This window comes from Leopardus geoffroyi, chromosome B1 (assembly GCF_018350155.1).
Source record: "Leopardus geoffroyi isolate Oge1 chromosome B1, O.geoffroyi_Oge1_pat1.0, whole genome shotgun sequence".
In the NCBI taxonomy this organism is placed as follows: Eukaryota; Metazoa; Chordata; class Mammalia; order Carnivora; family Felidae; genus Leopardus; species Leopardus geoffroyi.
This window is the reverse complement of record NC_059327.1, coordinates 26,689,091-26,711,020: the sequence shown is the minus strand read 5'-3', so window position 1 is coordinate 26,711,020 and position 21,930 is coordinate 26,689,091. Positions and strand designations below refer to the sequence as shown.

At 37.3% G+C, this 21,930-nt stretch overlaps 1 protein-coding gene and 1 long non-coding RNA gene across 3 annotated transcripts in view; one reads left to right on the top strand and one right to left on the bottom strand.

Moving 5' to 3' along the window:
• The window catches only part of TNKS (tankyrase), a 219,208-nt gene that overhangs the window by 155,740 nt on the left and 41,538 nt on the right, over positions 1 to 21,930 (bottom strand). The window lies entirely within an intron of this gene.
• Positions 15,951 to 19,080, top strand: LOC123586519. The gene is made up of 2 exons (XR_006706849.1): positions 15,951 to 17,466; positions 17,694 to 19,080. It is a non-coding gene; the product is annotated as an uncharacterized LOC123586519 (long non-coding RNA).

Below are 21,930 nucleotides of genomic sequence, written 5' to 3'. Positions count from 1 at the left end.
CGGAATGGGAAGCTGTGTGCTCACTGCCTCACACTGGGAAATACGCTAACCGGGAACCTCCCTATCTTTACTACCACCGTGGCTGCTTGTTGCTGCTGCTTTACTGCTGAATTTCCTAACGCTTCCTCTCCTCAGAAGAGTTGTAATACCGTGCAAGCCTTTTAGTGGCTCGCTGCTTGCACAGGAAACTCACCAGAACATGCTGGCTTGCTTCCAGGAAGTTTAACGGACATAGGAATGCATGCAACCCTGCTCCCCTGCAATCAGGCTGCAAAAAAGAACTGCCCTCTGCAATAATTCTTTCCATAAAAAATGTTTAGAAGCAGAATATCACTATGATATATGCCGAGGAATGAATGCTGCACATGCTGTATTAGGTAGAAAGTGGCTACGGAGAATTCTTAGACATGGAGGCTCCCAAAGGAGAGAAGTACTGTTTGAGTCAAATCCAGATGTAATGATTTATTAATCCAAAACACTTCCCCGCCATACCTGGTATGTGAGCACATGGGCGTGGAGGGATGGCGGGTGTTGCTGTAATACCACCCAACGGACGGTTAGGCTACTAAATACAATAACAACTAGTCCAAACAAGCAGGGTTCAATTACAAGTTCTTCTAACAGTTCAAATAGTTAAGATTTTGTGTCCTGCTGAGAACAGTAGCTGTTACCATTTACCACTATACTACAACATAAATTTAAAACAAAGCAGAAATGTCATATTCAAATATGTGGTTAAAGAGATGTTATGTAATGTCTAAAAACGTCGGAGCCACTGCTGTTGGTGAGTCCCGAATTTTCATTCATTGGCACTTCCAAGCTAAAGTACATACATTCCTTGGGAATATATGGAAGGCAATCCTCCTGTATTACTAAGTAATAGGTCCTGCTGTTTATAAAGCTCTTCCCCCTCCTTTAATCCATAAGCCATCTAGTCAATGGCTTCGTTATAAAGTACAAAGGAATAGCCTTATCTGGAATTAGGACGCAGTTGCCGGAACAGTGTTCATCAGCACCTCTTGCATTAAATCTTGGCCACTCTCAGATGTGGGATAGTAAAAACTAGCCAGGGCTGAGAAGATGGGAGCGAGATTTTGCCAGGACTTTCCATATTATTTCATCTCTGAATGAAAGCAATCATAATTATTTTCCAGATGTTTACACACTGACTCAAGAGTAAACAGAATAAAAGAGCAAGTACCACAATCTCAAACCGTGGTTACTCTTTCATCACGATGAGTAAGCTTTCATGGCAACAGTTTTGTTTTTGCTTTTGTTTTTTTTAATTCCAAGAAGAAATCCCAACATGAAGGTCTGGCTTATAAAGGGTCTTTATCATGAAGCAGACTCATGTATCAAATGTAAAGCTGACAGCTATGGCTCTATCTTTATTTAGTAGCTGACTGATCACATGCAAAGGGTAGGAAAACAAAGAAGTAACAGCCCCATGAAAAACAGAGTTTTTTTACTGCATACTTTGAGAACTTCAGAGCTGCTTTAAATAAGTAAAGCAGTATGTTCATTTAACAAGGCTTGACAATTATATGATGGGAGCTTTTATTTTGCAGTTTATGAGGTAGAGGAAAAAACCTGAAAGCCTTATTGTTTCTCCAAAAGTCACCTAAAATCTCGATCTTTTTTGTTGTAACTAGTACTTTACCTGTTATATTTCTGCTATTTTACAATAGAAATCTGCCATTAAGTTTGGCGGCAGTTTTGCTTTATTTTAGGTGACTTTTAAAGAAGCAATCTTGTTACTAAAAATATCTGTTTTCTAAAGATTCTGAGTCCTATGTATTTCTTTCATTAGACCCGAACGCACAGAAACAGTGCAAACTAAAGTAGCAACAGGGAAGAAGAAGTTGAATTTTCTGAAGCAGATGCTGACAACAAAATCTACATTAGAAAATATTCAATCATTTTTAATTAACTGGAGAGCAGTTAACTAAAAACCAAAACTCAGTAGAATTAAGAATTTTGGGGGGGCGCCTGGGTGGCTCAGTCGGTTAAGTGTCCGACTTTGGCTCAGGTCACGATCTCCTGGTTTGTGGATTCGAGCCCTTTATCAGGCTCTGTGCGGACAGCTCACAGCCTGGAGCCTGCTTTGGATTCTGTGCCTCTGTCTCTCTCTGCTCCTCCCCTGCTTGTGCTCTGTCTCTCTCTCTCAAAAATAAATAAACATAAAAATTTAAAAAGAAGAGAGATTTAGGGGCAATAAAGGCATCTATAACTAGAAGTAAGCTAACAATTCTCTAACTTGTGTAAAAGGGCAGTGCTGGGAAGTTTACAGAACCGTGGCAGGCAAAGCACTAAGCACGGAGCCTGTGCTACACAGCAGCTAACGACAATATTTAAAGCACGTTTGTAAATGGAGACCTTGTTTGTGCTCTCAACTCTACCACTAACTACTAATTCAATGCTCTGTCCTAGAGCCAGCTCTTTAAATCTTTATTTTTTCTGCAAAGGGTCTGATAGTAAATACATCAGCCTCTGTAGACCATATGGTCTCTGTCTCAACTACTCATCCCTGCCTCAACCTCATCCTTACAGGGGAAAAGTAGCTCCAGACAATACTTAAAAGAATGTGTGTGGCTGTGCTTCAATAAAATCTTAGTTAAGGACGGTGAAACATTAATTTTATATAGTTTTCATGTGTCACAAAATACTAGTACTGTGATTTTTTTAAAAATCACTGAAAAATGTAAAAGCAATTCTTAGCTTACATACAAAACGCAAGGGGTGAGCTGTATTTGGCCCATATATGACCGTCTGCCAACGCCTACCTTGACAGTGATATACCAAATATGGTCTATGGACTATTCTAGTCCCAGAACTCTTTGTAATCCATCTACATTGAAATAAGCACAGAAATTAAGAGGAAGCATCTAGAATTGTGTATGTTATTATAAAATTATTTACTGGTATTTCATTTTTATTGTACTTTACAAAATTATTGGCCTGCCATACCCTGGGGAGGAAGAAAAACCTAGTCCTCTACCTCATATGGTTTGAGAATCAAAAAAATTCTCTGGACCAGACTTCCCAAGTCTATAAAGTGGAGGAGCTGGACTAGGCAGATGATGTCTAAATGTCTAAGGTAGAAACTCAATTAAAAAGAAAAAAAAAGTTATTTCGAGTAGAACCTTTTCCTTCCCTCCCTCTAAATCAAAATTAAAAAAAAAAAAAAAAGTTTTTCATTCACCCTAACACTTTAGCTAACAAAAACAAAACTCAAAGTAGAACCCATAATCAATGGAAGTTGTGGGGTACATACTAAAGCGTCCCAACCGACTCCCAAACAATTCCTCCGATTGAAATTCTGTTTCACACTATTCTCTATGCGGAGTTGTTTCTCTGTTTTCCAACGCCAGACGAACAGCACATACATCAGGCAAAGGTAAAACAATGGCTTTCAAGAATGACAGTCTACACTTGAACTGGTGACATGTGGAATTCTCAATTCTGCTTCAAATTTTGCATTCAAACTTCTGAGCTACCGAATAGTTACAAAATGTGACTTGCAATGCATACTACAATTAGAAATTCCTCTCTCTCTACCCCTCCTCTGCATTTGCACACATCCGCTCACATGCTCTCTCTCTCTCTCTCTCAAAATAAATAAGTAGTGGGGCACGTGGGCGGCTCAGTCCGTTAAGTGTCGGACTTTGGCTCAGGTCATGATCTCAGGGTTTGTGAGTTCAAGCCCCACATTGGCTCTGTGTTGACAGCTTGGAGCCTGCTTAGGATTCTGTGTCTCCCTGTCTGCCCCTCCCCCACTTGCGCTCTGTCTCTCTCTCTCTCTCTTTCTCTCTTTCTCTCTCTCAAAAATCGACATCAAAATAAATAAACTTAAAAAAAAGAAATTCATCTTGTAACATCAACATACACTGACAACACACTCATATAAAACAGTCTCCTTCAAAAGTAGCACAACGTCTGAAGCAAAGTTCCCAAAATATACAAACAATACAGAAAGTGAGGTTTGAAAGAAAAACAAGGAAACTAAAATCTGAGTAACGATTCAGTACATAAATTCAAGACTACTGTGGCCATTCAAAAATCTCCTTGTACTATCTTTAACCAATTAGGTCATCATCAAATCTCGAATCCCAAATGACTTGTCTATATCCAATTGTTCGACTGATGGATTTCAAATCCATTTATGTCCTTCTGAGTTTAGGAGGATGGAGAAAATATAGCAGCTGGCATAACAACAGATAGTTAAAACCAAGGTAGGATTACAATATTCAAACTGTCATTCTCAAAAGAGCTTATGCCAAGAAGGACATGTGATTTTCCTATTTCTGGTGCAAGCATTCAGCTATAGTGAGCCAGATTCAAAAGCACGCCTTTACCTTGTGACCAATACAGTAGAAATTGAAACTGTTTCATTTCTCAAAACTATTGAATTTAAGCATGCCTATCATTTTAATTCTTCTGAATAAAAAGAAAGTATTTTTACATGTATGCAAAGCCTCATCCTATCAAATTCCTAGAAAAATACCAAGTGCTAGTATGGTAGATTGTATTTAATTATAGGTATTAGTAACTTATTTAAGAAGATAAAAGAGGGGCGCCTGGGTGGCGCAGTCGGTTAAGCGTCCGACTTCAGCCAGGTCACGATCTCACAGTCCGTGAGTTCGAGCCCCGCGTCAGGCTCTGGGCTGATGGCTCAGAGCCTGGAGCCTGTTTCCGATTCTGTGTCTCCCTCTCTCTCTGCCCCTCCCCCGTTCATGCTCTGTCTCTCTCTGTCCCAAAAATAAAGAAACGTTGAAAAAAAAAATTAAAAAAAAAAAAAGAAAAGAAAAGAAAAGAAATAAAAACCATACAAATATCCAAGCTAAAAACATACCAAGACTTTTAGGTAAGTTGCCAAAAAGTGTTTAATATACTTTTCACTATAAAATGTAGAAATCCTCTAATAAAATATTGTAAATTCTTTGTTATGTGAATTTTAGAGCTACATTAAAGGTCTAAAACTGTTCCTCACAATGAACACTCAATTTTATTTATTTGTTTATTTATTTTTGAGAGAGAGAGAGAGAAAGAGAGAGAGAGAGAGAGAAGAGAGAGAGAGAACAAGTTGGACAGGAGCAGAGAGAAGAGGAGGGAGAGAATCCCAAGCTGAGTGTGGAGCCTGATGTGGGGCTCAACGTCATGAACCACAAGATCACGACCTGAGCTGAAATCAAGATCATGACCTAACCAACTGAGCCACCCAGGCCCCTGAATACTCAATTTTAAAAGCAGTTATGTTTATGTTAAAATGTATTTCACAGTCATCTTATTTTTATGAGTATAGAGATAGTCATCTGACTGAGCTTCCAAAATTCAATCACAGAGAGGACTAAATTCATTAGATCTTTTAGCAAATAAAACCTAATCTTAGAGCAAATATCAAGTGGCCAAATTTTAACTAGCTACAATCTTCAATATATAGGACTCTGACCAACACACATGGCTTTTAAAAGACAGATTACTTTTTCTTTTTTTTTTAATGTGTATTTATTTATTTTGAGAGAGACAGAGCATGTGCAGGGGAGGAGGGGCAGAGAGAGAGGATGAGAGAGAATCCCAAGCAGGCTTTGTCAAAGATCATGACCTGAGCCGAAATCAAGAGTCGGACACTCAACCGACACAGCCACCCAAGCACCACAACAAATTATTTTTTCTAAGTGATATACATGGCATATCCTGAGGTTAATATCTATTCAGATTGCCTTTTTCCACAGGAACATGTACAATATTATAATTGTATATAAGATGTAATGGCATGGTATTATAAATCCTGTATATATTTATATATTGTACACATTTTTTGAAAAGCCATTTATCTTTTCATTCAGGATACACTTTACTTACTATGGCATAAAGGTAAACTACCGTATTTTATTTTAAAAAATCATCAAGAGTTGATTTATCACTAACAGTAGACATGAAAATTCAAGTAACCAGTGTTATCCTACATAGTAGTATGGCTTACTGAATCTGAAATAGAATTTAGTATATGTGCTGCCGAAGTGAGCACTGAGTTAGAATTTGAATGACAATTTTCTCTTTTCAATACTGGCTGACCATTTATTTGGACCAATCCTTAGGCTGTGAATAATGAACAGAACTAGATTTAAAACAAAAACATAACTTCATCTAAGAGCTAATGATAAAGAATTACTAGCCCAAAACTAAGGCACAAATGGGAATCCAGAGGACAAACATAAATGGAAACTGCCTTTGTTCCGAAAGCACTTACTAATCCAGAAAAATATAAGTTGCCCTTTCAATGTCTCATAGGACACAGGAAACAGCAATCATTTCTGCCCCCCCCCCCCCCCGCCAACAAAGTAAGGATTCTAACAAAGACTGTCCCCATACAAAAAGGGCTATATCCTCAGGATGAGGATAAAGTGACCTGAACTCACCCTAGCACAGAATCATCCCTCTGGTTGGAAACTTTGGGTGTCCAAACTATGTGAAGCCTTGAGTTTAATTTGAAGGTGGTCCCAGACTGGCAGTAATGTCAGGACATCTGGCAAACATATATGCCCATCCTCTCAGGGGAAAGTACTTTCATCAAAGGGCAAAAAGTTAGTCCTTACAGTTAAATTTAGAGTAAAAGGCCCACCACATAGCCAAGATAACCAAGTACAGAGGTAATCCAAAATGCAGAAGCAACAATGAATATCAATAAACAACACACACAGAAAAACTCCACAAAAACTTTAGATATCAGAAAGAACTACCAGATACGTTATAAAAAGAACTATGCTATTTAATAAACAAGCAAAGACTGAAAACCAAAAAGAACTATGTTCATTGTGTTTAATGTAATAAAAGACAACCTGAAATATCTAAGTTAGATGAAACTATAAAAACTGATAGAGCAAAGTTGTAAAAGAACCAAAAAGAATCTTTGAAGGCAGTGATCAACGGTGGTGCTAAACTGTGACCTTTGAAAGAAAGGAAACTCAAAAGATGGGTACCATGATCACTCGACTCTGTCCGTGACAATTTGGCAACCACCTGCTTACAACTAGAATCAGAGCAGAACAAGGTGGTCACGCTGAGCTGAGAAGACAGAGATCTGAATTCGGAGAACATGAACTGGTTGGAATCTGCAGGATGGAAAACTGGAGAGGAGGGACGAGGCAGCGAGCAGGGCCCAAATGTCTGTGTAGGGGTCCCTTGTGATAACAAGGCTGTGGGCTGGCCTCGTATCGTTTGTATAAGGTAAGACCACCCGAGGCTTGACAGGTAGTAGCTACTGTTGGGTTGAGCACATCACACAGTCAGTGGAGTCAAAAAGTGCAAGGGGTGGGCAGTAGTGCTGAGAGAAACTGAAATTCTGGCTTTAAGAAAGTACGGAGATACTAAAAACACCTCCTCAACACAGTGCAGAGCTGAGAAAACAAAAGGCCATCTGAGTTATGAATACGCACCACACCCTAGAGTAGAGACTTGGGGTCTACAACGTCACTAACTTCCCTGTTTGATTATTATTAACATCTGCACTGAAGGTACAAAAGCAACGAATAAAACTGCTGGTAACTTAGCACAAACCAAGGCAGTGGCCCCAAACTATACTAGGGATCCCTGCATTCTTCACTGCCTTGAAAGAAAAAATAAATAAATAAAGTGGTTTCATTTTAGAATGTCCTTAACGACAGTAAAAATTATTAATTGTATTAAATCTTTACCCACAGATACACATCTTCTTAACGTTCTCTGTGAAGAACTGGAACATGCATAAAGACTTCTACTATCTCAGTTAAAGGACTCATGGGATTACTGTGGTTGCAAGCTGAACTAGCCACTTTTTGTCATGATGCACCATTTTTAATGAAAAGAAGAACAAATATTATGGTCATTCAGACTTGGTATCTGGCAGGCATTGTTAAAATGCCAATGATGGAAAATTTAAGTTTTCACGCAAAAATTAGAATTTTGCAAATTTTTTTTTCTCTCTACATAAATTTGAACGTAGACTTTTCTGCTGACATTGGTATAACAAAAGTAGTTTTTTGGTATAGATTTAAAATGTGTCAACATCTTGGAATTTCCAACTCAGTGAGTTAATATTTTCAAAATGACCAATGGAAACCTACAAAATCGTATTTGAGTACAGAACCTTTCAAAGTGAAACACAGATCAATAGACTGTGATGTTACAGAGTATAGAAAGTTTTCTGTTATGGTTTGTTTCCATATGGCAATTGCCTATTTAGAGTCTACCACTTGTCAAGTTTGGATTGGGATATCAAAGAAGAATACTCACAATTATTCGAAAATGTTATTATATACATTTCCCTCTTCCACCTATAAATCTGAATTTTCTTCATCAGAACATATTGCACACAAAAGCAGACATGAGGATCCCGTTGTCTTTGATTAAGCCAGATAATAAAGACTGTATGCATTAATGCCAATATTTTTACTAATTTTTGGTTTTGGAAAACATAGCTACTTTTCATAACAACATTATTTCTCTCAATATATAGTGAATTTAGTATTTGCTAAATAAATGAGTACCTTTATGAAGATTATAGTTTTGATTTCTAATGTTATATATGACCCAAATAAACAAAAGCTCTTCGGAATAGAAAAAAACGCCAAAATACTTGGAAATTGCTCTAGAATAAGCCCTAGACTCGACACACCCTAATAAATTCTAAAACCAACCCTCAACAAGATCTGCAGGAGACAGTATGAACATTGAGTCCCACTATGTATAAAGATTTTAGGAAGCACCTTGGGCTTTCCACAGAAATGCACTTATTTAATAAAGCATAAATCCAAACATCCAGAAGTTCAGGGTGATTTGCCAGCAACCAAAGTCTCTGCTAAAACAAGCATAAAAATTTTTCAGAGGAAGATAAATAAAAATAATATTGTAGTTCCCATAGTATCTACTATTGAATAAAAAATTATTAAACATATAAAGAAAAAGGAAAATGTGATCCACAGTCAAGAACAAAAAAAGCAGTCAAAAGAAATCATGTCCAAGATGGCCCAGATGTTGGACTTAGCAGACAAAGACTTTAAAGCAATTATTATAAATGAGTTCAAAGAATTAAAGGAAAATATGATCTGAAAAAGTAGAGAGAGATACTCAGAACCACGTTGGAAAGTTGAAGAAATCATGCTACCCAATTTCAAGATTTATTAGAAAGATATAGTAATTAAGACAGTGAATTATTGGGATAAAAACCGATATTCAGATTAACAATAAAGAAAACAGACCAACACAAGTATAGCTACCAACACAAGTATAGCTAATTGATTTTTCTATAAAGAAGGCAAGGATGGGCGCCTGGGTGGCTCACAGTCAGTTAAGCCTCTGACGCCTGATCTCAGCTCAGGTCATGATCTCCTGGTTTGTGAGATGGAGCCCCCATCGGGCTCTGGGCTGACAACACAATTCTGTTTGGGATTCTCTCTCTCTCTCTCTCTCTCTCTCTCTCTCTCTCTCTCTTTCTCTCTGCCCCTCCCCCACTCACACACTCAGGGGCACTCGCGCTCTCTCTCTCAAAATAAATAAATAAACTTAAAAAAAATACAGGCAGCAAGGTAACACGATGATGGAAAAAAAATATTTTGAACAAAATACGCTGGAACAACAGTTACCTACACAGACAAGAAAAAGAAAAGGCACAAATTCTGACTCTTACCTCACACTTAGAAACAAATTAACTCCAAATGAGCCATAAATTCAAAAATAAAAGTTAAAACAATAAAACCTGTAGAACAAGACATGGAAGAAAATCTTCATGGCCTTGAGAGAGAAAAGATTTCTTAAGATAAAAACGGCCTACCCATAAAAAAAAAAAAAAGTTGATAAATTGTACTTCATCACAATTAGGACTTTCCGCTTTTCCAAAGACAGTTATGAGCATGAAAAGGAAAGTCACAGACTAGAACAAAATATTTGCAACAAGTACATGTGAGAAAGAACCCAGATCCAGATTATATAATGCTGAGACTGTCGAAAAGAAACAGTCAAGAAATAATTTTCTATTGTGTCAAAGTCCAAGTTTTTAATCATACCTTTTTTAGTCTTTGCCTTTCATACCAAAGTCACCAAAAATTCAGAATCCTGTCAACATCTGGGACTAGCATACTTGTGATACATTACTTAATTTCACCTCAATGAACTACCTGCCTTTTTGTGCCTAATCAGATACCCACTTATTACTTTTTTCCACGTACATCACTGAAAACAAAATAAGGCTGCACTTCTTTTTTGGAAAAAAGTTCAAAGAAATCAAATTCTCTGCAAGTCGTCTCCACTCACTACTGACAAAACGTCACAGTTAACCAGTTAAGAACACAGTTGGGTTAAGAGACCATCCTCTTGAACGGGACTGCATGGGTTAGAATCCCAATTCCCTTTCTCCTGGTTCTGGGGCCCTAGGAAGTGATTGCACCTCTCTGCTCTTCCAACTTCTCATCTGCAGATAAGAAAATAGCAGTAGCCACCGCATGGAGTTATTAGGAGGACAAAAAGAATGAATATTTGAGGAGTTCTTAGAAGAGTGCCTAGCATATAGCAAGCATGAGCATAAATAAGGCAAAGGGCACAAACTTCCGGTTACAAAATAAGTAAGACGCCAGGGTGTAAAGGACAGCATGGGGTGCACACTAAATACCACACAGTATTAACAGTAATAACTTTGGCGACAGATGGTACCTAGACTTACCGTGGGGATCACTATCATGTATACCTGAAACTATTCTATGTTTTTTTAAGACATTAAAAAATATTTACTCACTCAAACAATTAAGCCAAGTAAATAAAAATTTACTGAATTCACGTCGGAGTTTTTCACGATCAAATTTTGGCGTGAAATTTTATGATAAAAGAATCCTCCAATTAGAATCTGCTCCCATTATCAAGTTCACCTACAAATATAGAAAGTCAAGAATTTTTTAAAAGGCCCATTGTATCCAGAGTAACTTTGAAACAGATGATTCTATATGCATATATAGTAGATCTTTAGATCCCGGTCAATTATATCCTTTTTATAATAGAGGTAAGCCAGGCCACAGTACATCTGTGAAATCAGCATTATCTGCTTACGCAAACCACAATTTAAGACAAAGCAGGCCCTAAAATAAATCTAAGAATGAGTATAACAAAGGATACTCTTTCTACCTGGAAACCCCAGAGAGTCAAGTCTAAAAGAAAGTACCGCCCAGGAGTCAGACAAACCTGAGTTTTAAAATACTGTTCTGTACTTTGCAATTGTCTGACCTTACACAAGTTACTTCACCTCTGTCAATCTCAATTTCCTCTTTCATAAAACACTACCTACCTCAGAGAATTGCTGTTATAATTAAGTGAGACACTATATATAAACCTAGCTTGGTTCTTGGCATATGATAGGGATGCAATAAACACCTTGTCCCTTCAATCAGGATCTTTTCACCTGCCTTTCAAAAACAGAATCATACACACAGAAAGCGCTAAAAATCTATCTGTTGGACTGAAATAAAGGCAAAATGGTAGGAAGAGCCCTAGGAACAATGAATTCATTTGTGCCAAGTCAATTATTGTTTTATGCTTCCTTTTATTTAGGGGGAGATTACTTTTCTAAACCTTGGCTAGACTCTACTAAATGAAACACTAATAAGGAACAAAGCAAATAACCTTAGTCTAACTACACAAGTTTCTAAAAGGATTACATTTTTTTTTTTTTTTTTTTTTTTTTTTTTACAGTTCTAAGGGACAATGACCACATGAAAAAGGTGCTTCCCAATCTGTCTTTGGGAGAGAAAGGCAGACCCTACCTCCTTTCTAAAACCTTCCCTAAACTGTCACCCCACCTCCACTCTCTCAAGTCCTCGAGGACTTAGTATTCCAGGCAAACTCCTCATTAGTATAAAACATTATAGCCAATTAAAATTCGTTTTAGTGTCACTAGGTACAAGGTTTAAAGTTACATATTTAGAAACAGTTGCCTCAAGGAACACAGGATTGAACCTGTACCCTAACATTCTGATTTTGCTTTGAACTTGAGTTTAAGAAATTATATCACTACTACGGGGCGCCTGTGTGGCTCAGTTGGTTAAGTGTCAGACTTCAGCTCAGGTCATGATCTCAAGGTTTGTGAGTTCGAGGTTCCTGAGTTCAAGCTCCTCATTGGGCTGTGTGCGGACAGCTCGGAGCCTGGAGCCTGCTTCGGATTCTGTCTCCCTCTTTCTCTGCCCGTCGCCTGCTCATACTCTCTTTCTCTCACAAATAAATAAGCATTAAAAAGTAAAAAAAAAAAAAAAAAAAAAAAAAAAAATTATATATATCTATCTCAACACTATTTTTTTCCTATATCTCTGAGAATTGATTCAACAGACTGAACTTCAATGCACTGTTGTTCTTTCAATCTGACAAAGAATGTAACTCTTTCACGTTTTCATTCTTTGGGAAATATACCAAATAATTTTTTTATTTTTTAAAAATTTTTTTTTTCAACGTTTATTTATTTTTTGGGGGACAGAGAGAGACAGAGCATGAATGGGGGAGGGGCAGAGAGAGAGGGAGACACAGAATCGGAATCAGGCTCCAGGCTCTGAGCCATCAGCCCAGAGCCGGACGCGGGGCTCGAACTCCCGGACCGCGAGATCGTGACCTGGCTGAAGTCGGACACTTAACCGACTGCGCCACCCAGGCGCCCCCCAAATAATTTTTTTAAACTTACTTTTGTTTTTTACTGGATTTGATAAATGATCCCATTAGCAATATCCTTTCCTTTCTTCTGTTTTTTGCTCTACTTTTCATCCCCGTGGCTTATTTTACAACTGAAAGTTTGTACCTCTTAGTCCCTTTCACCTGTTTTGCCCACACACTGGCCAACCAATGATAGCAATATTTTTAATAACAGTACTCAATCACATTTTCACACCCCACCTCAGCTCCTTTCCCCCACACTGAGGAAAAACAACAGCTGATTTCATGTTTTATCATAATTCAAGTTTAAAAAATTACACAGGATATGAAACAAAGGACATAAACTAATTTGCATTGATGGTAACAAAGAATGGCATATGGTAATGGACAGTTATCCAAAGTTAGCTTACACAAAACCCAGCTGTAAGAACTCCTTACTGTTGCCACCCAAGGGAAAAGAGAGTGAAGGCAAACGAGCAATTACCGAGGCTCTACCTGCTTTACTATTTCACTTAACTTCCTCTAACAACCCCATGCAACATGATGCTCATTTTATAAATGAGAAATTGAGGCTCACAGCAACTAAATTTGCTATCTGTCCAAGATGACAGTTTATAGGTGGAAAAGTAGAAGTCATATCTAATACTAAAGTCCGGCATTTAATTTCTGCCTTATTCTACACGAGTACAAGCAAGATCACCCCAGAACTGTAACTCAAGCTTTTTTACCCTTAGGTGAATTATGAAAGGCACATCTACGTATTTGTCCTAAATAACTTTATTTACTGCTCCCATGACCAGCATCCTCTTTCTCATCCCATTGAACAATCCCCCTGTGGGAAACCATGAGACCAAGGTTCAGAAATAACACCCATGACAGCTAGGGTTCCATTTTAGAGACCCACTAGAATATTTCCTGTTCTTGTTCCCTCAATCCTTATGATCAAGCATATTCTTTCTAAAGACCAACACTCAAAACTGTGCCCCCAAACAGGCACCATAAGTGAAAGGCAAAATAAAATATATGTCCTCTATTTCTAACCCTGATTACTTGTACCACAGAGCAAATTCAGAAATTTTCAGCCCTGACACAAAATAAACATATATATTTGGACACAGTGTGGGATTTCTTCATGCCTTACTTGTATCTGTCATGTCTAAGGGAAAAATATGGAACAATTCACGGTAAGGTTTACATACTTAGTCCTGGATTCGGGTTACAGATGAAGAGTCTGACACCCACTCCATTTAAAGAGAAAATTAAGGGGCGCCCAGGTGGCTTAGTCAGGTAAGCGTCTGACTCTTGATTTCAGCTCCGGTCACGATCTCACATTTCATGAGATGGAGCCCTGCATCGGGCTCCGCACTGACAGCACAGAGCCTGCTTGGGATTCTCTCTCTCTCCCTCTCTCTCCTCCTCCCTCGCTCTCTCTCCCCCAAAATAAATAAATAAACATTAAAAAAATAATACGAAGAAAATTAACAGATTCCAATAATTTAAGGACTAAGAGTACACATTTTTTTATAGCTGGAACTGCACTTACTATACTTACTAATTTTCTATATAGTTTGGGTCAGTTGAGAATGAGGAGTGGAAAGGACGCTGTAAATCTTTCTTTCCCACCTGGACCTGCTTCTGCAATCTCAGTTACCACGGAACTGTACAAAGGGAGGACACGGCTTTAATATGAACACGTTTCAGATAATACGATAACCATGTAAAGGGAGAAATGACTGATTCCATGGGCCATTTGCATCAAATACCATTTTCATACAAACACAAATTTACGCCAGACATCTCATTGAAATCCAGATCATTTCGGACTTCCACAGTTAATCTAAAAGTAAATGCAAATGTATAATTAATTCCTTTAATAGACAGACTTGAGCAATAAGCAAATCCCTGCACCACTTCAAAAACTATAGGAGGTCTTTTTTGTTGTGTTGGGTTTTGACCCTTTTCCTCCTAATTTAAACATCTTGATATATTCCTTAAGGCCTTACGAGAACGAAGGCATTCACTCTGGGAATTATAATAAAATGCAATTGGACAAATATAAAACTTTATATATAAATATACACACTTACCACCATTAACCAGAATGCCTACTAAAGTAGTCTCAGATTTATAGTAAATGTATAAATACTCTAACTTTCTTGAAAGCAGTTGAACCTAAGTGGGCAAGTTATCAAGATAACGGTGTTTGGTGTCGGTGGGGGTTTTTTTCAGAAGGGAAAAATTATCATCATCCTTAGCTCTTCTCCTCCTTTTTAAGGATACAAGTGTGGAATTTCGCCAACTTTTACTTTTTATGAAAATGCTATATTGAGAGTTGTTTAGAAGATCTCAATTCAGTTTATATGGGGAACTGATGTTAAAAAAAGCCCACGGGAGGTATTCTGGCAGGAAAAGGGAAATGAGACAATCATGAAACAAAAGCAAGCGAATTGCATTCTCAAGGGCTTCACTGAATTTTCAATGAATTTTTGCAAAGAGTAAGGAAGATGTGAGAAATGACTTTCCTTAACCCAGCTCATTTATGAATGACATATAAATACATAATGTGACAGATTAAACCAAGAACCCAAGTGGAGATCTCCAGCAGTTACAATTTCATTCTTATTAAGAATTTGTGGCTTTCCAGGACTTTATGCTAAGATAATTAAGGATTACACATATATCTAAAGAAAAGAATATTCTCTATAGTACTACTTAGAAAACAAAAGTGAAAAGTCAGAAATATTATAAATGGTATAATATAGGTGACTGATTTAAAAATAATGGTTATTTCCATATAATTCTTGACAGCCATTAAAATGAGATTAGATAAAAATATTCACTGATAATGAAATACGTTCGCGTCAGAAAGTGAAAAAATAAGAAACAGTATGCATGGAATGATCCCGTTTTTACTGTAAAAAGGATTACATACACAGGTACTGTGGGGTCTAATATTGTTCGATAGAAATCCCTACAATGATGGATATTTCTATAATCCGCACACTGATAGGACAACCAATAGTCACATATGGTTATTACACATTTGAAATGTGGCGAGGGCAACTGAGGCCCTAAATTTTTTAGTTTTTAAATTTTAGCTAATTTTATTTAATGGCTACCATATTGGACAGGAAACAAGATGTGACAGTTGTTATAGGTGTATTTTCTAATTTTTCTTTAATGAACATCTGTTACTTCTAATAATACCGTTAAGACAAAACCAAGAAAGTTGTTAACTTTGACATGCTATGTTTAAAATAACAGGAGGTATGTATGTACCTGGAGTAGTCCAGCACTGATCCCACCCTTCCCTCCCTGACCCCCAATGTAGGCCATTCCAAGTTCTAGGGCTTTTAACTTCATAAAAGGACAGGTAACCATGGAAGTGATCAGACAAAACTCCATTTAAAATAGAATTTATACAAGGAAAGTAAGTATCTTTTTCTCGATAGCGGATAAATAAAAAATGTAGTTACCTGGAAATCATGAGAGGGATATTACTTTAGGAGTGAATTACAATAATAAAAACGTGGTTTAGGTTTTAGTAAATAGATTATCTTAAGATTTTGTGGGTTTTTTGTTTTTTTTTTTAATAAGGCTAGCCTGGTAAAGATTGCTACTTATATTTGCTAAATATTATACAATCTAAAAAGCTAACCTAAAAATAAAAAAGAATTTATTCGGCAGACTTTAAAGAATGAAATTAATTCTTTATCCTTAAAATATATTCTTAAATAAATCCCACTAAGCAGACAGAACTTTCAGTTCTCAATAAAGAAAACACTTCTATTATAACAACTTTATATCAGCTTTACGGACTGCTGGAAATGAACAATTTTCTCCTTTCCTCACAGATAAAATGGTAGGTAAGATGAATCGTCTGCCTCATGCATAAGATACAAATATTAGCAAAATTAATTTGGCTAAGTACTTTGAGCTGCCTCAAAGGAAAACACTTTATTAAGTATCATCCATCCACAGCAATTTCTGGTACATTTGCCACCGTCACCTTTTTCTTTCTTCTCCCTCCCTACCTCAATTTCTCAGTTCCTGACAGCAGCAATTCAAAGGTTTGATCCACAAGTGGCAACCAAAACTGCCCATTCTTTATAGAAAAACCACTATAACAGAAGTCAATGCATGACTGGAATCAATATTCAGCGCCCTAGCCGATTGAAGAAGAACAATGCTTTGACAAATGACAGACAATCTAACCATAATTTGTACCTGACCATAAAATGTGTCTTGTACTTGTACAGGAACATGGAAATGTTGGACATGCTGCAAATTCACCGATCTTTAAAATAAAAGCACTTCAAAATATCACCTAATCAACAAGAGGTGGAAAATTACTGGGCTTCCTTATCCCCATTAACACAGGCTTAATGCAAAAAAGGCCAGAGAGAACAATGCTATCTTCTTGTAAACTGCTTTGTCACCCCACACACATCGGTGTACGTGGAACGTACCACACACACTAGTACCAGTCATGGGCAGTATTAGTACCAGTGATGGGCAATAAGAATACAAGAATGAATAAGATTATTGTTAGCTCCCTATCACAGAGAATGACCAAGTATGATCTAAGTAGAATACTACAGAAGCATACAACGAGGCACTAACCTATTTGGAGCATACTCAAGTTCACACCTTACCTGATTCAGTTTAAGAGATTGGCCCCTGGTCTTAAAGCTGCATTAGGAAGTAAATACACTTTGATTATTTTAATTTAATTTTAATTTTATTCAGCCATTTTAATTTAATTCATCACTATGCACATACCAATCGTTTATGCTAATAAATAGGAAGGTATTTTTTTTTTTTTTCAACGTTTATTTATTTTTGGGACAGAGAGAGACAGAGCATGAACGGGGGAGGGGCAGAGAGAGAGGGAGACACAGAATCGGAAACAGGCTCCAGGCTCTGAGCCATCAGCCCAGAGCCCGACGCGGGGCTCGAACTCACGGACCGCGAGATCGTGACCTGGCTGAAGTCGGACGCTTAACCGACTGCGCCACCCAGGCGCCCCAAGGAAGGTATTTTAAAGTGTGTGTATGACCCTGGTTTACCTGGGGAACAACTCCAAGATATTTCTCTCCATAATGGCATCCCAACAAGTCATTCTTCCTAAATCATCATTTCTTTATAGTTTATCTTTACTTGAATTCAATTTCACAAACAGAGTGTTTTCAGTCAGGCTGGTCTAGGTTATGTTGCAGTAACGAAGTGCTCCAGAATCTCATAGGCTTATTAGCAAAATTAAGTTCATTTCTCACTCACACGAGTTGAGAAAGTGACAGCAGGGGAATTTCCTTACTCACAGGTCAGGCTGAAGACAGCTCTATGTTAAAATGTGATACCCACATAACCAAGGTGGAGAAAAACAAAACATAGTAAACTATACCTTGGTTCTTAACACTTCTGCTCAGAAATTATATATTTTGCTCCCACTCACATTTGGTTGGGTGGGAAAAGAAGGAAGTAAACATATTCAGTGGACAGAGGACCATTTACTTCCAGAACTGGAGATTTGTTGGACTACACCAGACTAAAAAGATCAGCATTTGCAACTTTGCTCATATTTCCTGTCTCGATATTGCAGAAATATGGAAAACTATGAGAATTATACCAAGGCCAACAACATGAAGAAACAGCTCAAAGAATATCTATGTGTCCTCTGATCTCAGACAAGCAGAGGGAAAGCACAAGCGAAAAAATGTTTAACTGGAAGCAATTAATGAGCCTTCCTTCATGGGAAGGTTTCAGGCAACAAGCTATTAAAATAACCTACTTCCTTAAATTCTAGAAATATACTTCCAAATGGTAGGGGCAAACAATGGTATCTCAAAAATAAGCAAGCATATTTTAGATAATTATTTTCTAATTAAAGAAGGTCCACCTTACTTTTACTCTTAAATCTTAAAATTGACCTATATAATATATTCACTTTTCATTATGGAGTAGCTTACTCTTTCATTTTGAATTTTAAAAATAAGTCCTAAACAAATTGTTATAATGCACTTCAAGCAGAAACCCTTAAACCCAAAACTGATTTCCTGCATTTCTGCAATGTAATTAAAAATATAATCCTATTTCCCTATAAACTGCTTTTAACCTAAGAATAATTGTCTAATAGAAATCTTACCTTATCATTCCAATGCTGGTGAGACACCAAATACTTTTCTATTTTAATTGACAAATTGGACTTCACCAAAACTAAAAACCTTCAGAGACACCATTAAGAAAATGAAAGGTAAGGCACAGATTAGGAGAAAGCACTCACAATAATGCTTATGATAATCACACATCTTAGGACCCATAACCACAACCCACAAAGAATTCTTACAACTCAATAATAACCATACAAAAAAAAAAAAAGATCTGAACTGAGATCTCACAAAATAATATACACAAATGACCAATAAAGATGAAAATATGCTTAATACATTCAGCCTTATTCAATTTGCTTAATGCATTCAAATATGCTTAATACATCCAGATTATTCAATTTCCTGAATAATCAGGAAAATTCAGCTTCTTGTAAAGTTCAACATAGATGTATCATTCCATCTAGCAATCCCACTCCTAGGCATCCATCCGTAAGAAATGAAACAATACGTTCACACCAAGACCTATACACCAATGTCCACAGCAGCATTCTTCGTAACAGCCACAGACTGGAAAGGACCCAAATGTCTGTCAACTGGACTACATCCATGATGGAACACAACACAACAACAAAAAGGAAGGAATTATACAGAAGTACAGTAACAAAAGCTGCCAGACTTTTAGCCAAACAGACTCAGAAAAAGAAGACTCAAATAACCAGAATCGTACATGAAAGGAGTATATTACTACCAAGGTTACAGAAATAAAAAGAATTATAAAGAAACATGAACTGAATGGGAAAACTGGATACCCACAAAGTTGGACCTCTTGTCTCACATCGTATACAAGTATTAACTCCATATGGATCAAAGACCTAAAAAAAGAACTAAAACTATAAAACGCAGAAGAAATGTTCCCTATGTTTAGAAAAAAGCAGGATTAACTCTTCATAACCTGGGATTTGGCAAAGGATTCATTCTTATGACACAAAAGCACAAACAACAAAAGAAAAAGTAGATTTTTTAATGTTATTAATCAAATCATTAAAATTAAAAACTGTTTCACTGCAAAGTATGTTACCAAGAAAGTGAAAAGACAACACAGAATGGGAGAAAATATTTGCAAATCATGTTTTTGGGATGGAACGTGTACCTAGATATATAAAAAATTCTTACAATTCAACAATAAAGTGACAATCCAATTAAAAATGGACAAAGGACACAAACAGGCATTTCTCCAAAAAATATACACAAATGGCCAAAGGGCACATGAAAAAATGCTCAAGATTACTCATCAGGGAAATGCAAAATAAAACCACAAGGTTCTTCCATAGAGCAAGCATTTTACTCTGAGTAGGCACAGAGGTATATACACTTGGAAATGGTGCAAAATAAGGCAGACAAAGTTCCTGTGTTTCTACTCAGGCACAGAGGTGACAGACAAATATATGATTAAGCAAATATATAATTTCAGGCAATAAGTTCTTAAGTAAAATGAAACATGGTTGGTAAAAGCAAACATGGCTAGAAAAACCAGACAAGCAGGGCAAAGCAAGAAATTATGATAGCATCATAGCAAAAGTACAAGGAATTAACATTATGTGTGAAAATCTGGGGGGAAAGTGTTCTAGGCAAGAGGAACAAGTACGCAGACCCTGAGAAAGATGCATGGTCAGTTCATTCCAGAGACGAAAAGACCAGGGTAGAACATGAACATGAAGAAAGGGAGAGAAGGACAGGCATTAAGTCCATGCTGTAGGTGGAGGTCTGACCCAGATCAAAGAGGGCCCTGTTAAGGGATTAAGATGTCATTCAAGTGTAATGAGAACTCTTTGTGGAGCACTTTAACCAGGCCAAAGGTATGATCTGATCAGGGCATATAACCTGTGCAGCTGCACAGGGCCCCGTGCTAGGTTTAATGCTCTGCTGTCACCATCTTGAAATACTTAATAATTTTAACTTTTAACATGTATTTTGTAAACAAAGTCCAATGGGACAACGGAGTATGCTGCGAGAGAAGAGATACACTGGGCAGCAGCCCATGCACACACAATAAAATCAGAAGTTTATATAGAATACCTTTTTTTCTGTCACCCAGAAACAGTATTAAAGTATCCTTTAAGGCATAACGACATGGCTCAAAGAATGCTAATTATTATTCAATATTTGAAGGAATCCAAGTTCAAAACCAAACTCATCTTTACTTCTTCCTCTCCCTGACTCACCCCACCCTCTGCACCTCACCACTCAGTACCTCTCTGGGAATGGCGCCCAGTTGCTATAGTGGGGCCGGAAGAGCCACGCCCGTGCTCGAGAACTTCTGATAACAAAGATGATTGGTTAAAAGTCAACATCTGACTCCAGCTGGGCATCAGATTCCTTCTATCTCAGGTTTGAAACACAGAGTGGATCTGAAGCCAAGACACATTAACATCACTGGAGAATTCTAGTGGGGAGGGCCACAAACCTGAGCTGCTGGAAGTCCCCAGAGCTGGCCTGGTTCTTCACATCTCCACTCTTGGTTCTCCTGAATGGTTGAGTTTCTGACTCAACCATCTGACATGCAGTCTGACAATTTTACATGCAGTATTTATTATAACTTCATGTATCTGCCTGACCCTTTACAAAGGCCCTCTAATCTGTAAATGATAGCAGACCCCTCTAGTCTAGCTGATCCTATGACCAACCACAACCCAGAATTCCTATCCTGCTTCCAGTTTCCTACTTCTCCAATCAAATCTACTCAACACAAAGTAGATTATTCTTCCTTTAATATAGGCTTGATGGCTTCACTTCATCCAAATCACTGCCTACAGAATTTTTTATCACATGAACAGAATTCGGTAAGAGCAGGAGGTAATTCCATGAGTTCAATCACTATACTTAATCAGAAGGTTTCAACCATAAGATTTAATATCAGATTAATGATAGTCAAATAATAAAATTAAATCATTTGAGATAAATTGTAAAGATTATAGAAAACTCAACTGTTTGAGTGCCAAAAATGTAAAATGGAACATTTTCTCATCTGAGATAAGAGGAGTCTATTTGAGCATTCACATCAATTTTGTTACTTAAAATACTCTTAGTTTATATTCAAATCATTGTTTTTTGGACCAAGTATATCACCATCTATTTTGATGCTATAAACATTTTTAAATCCTGT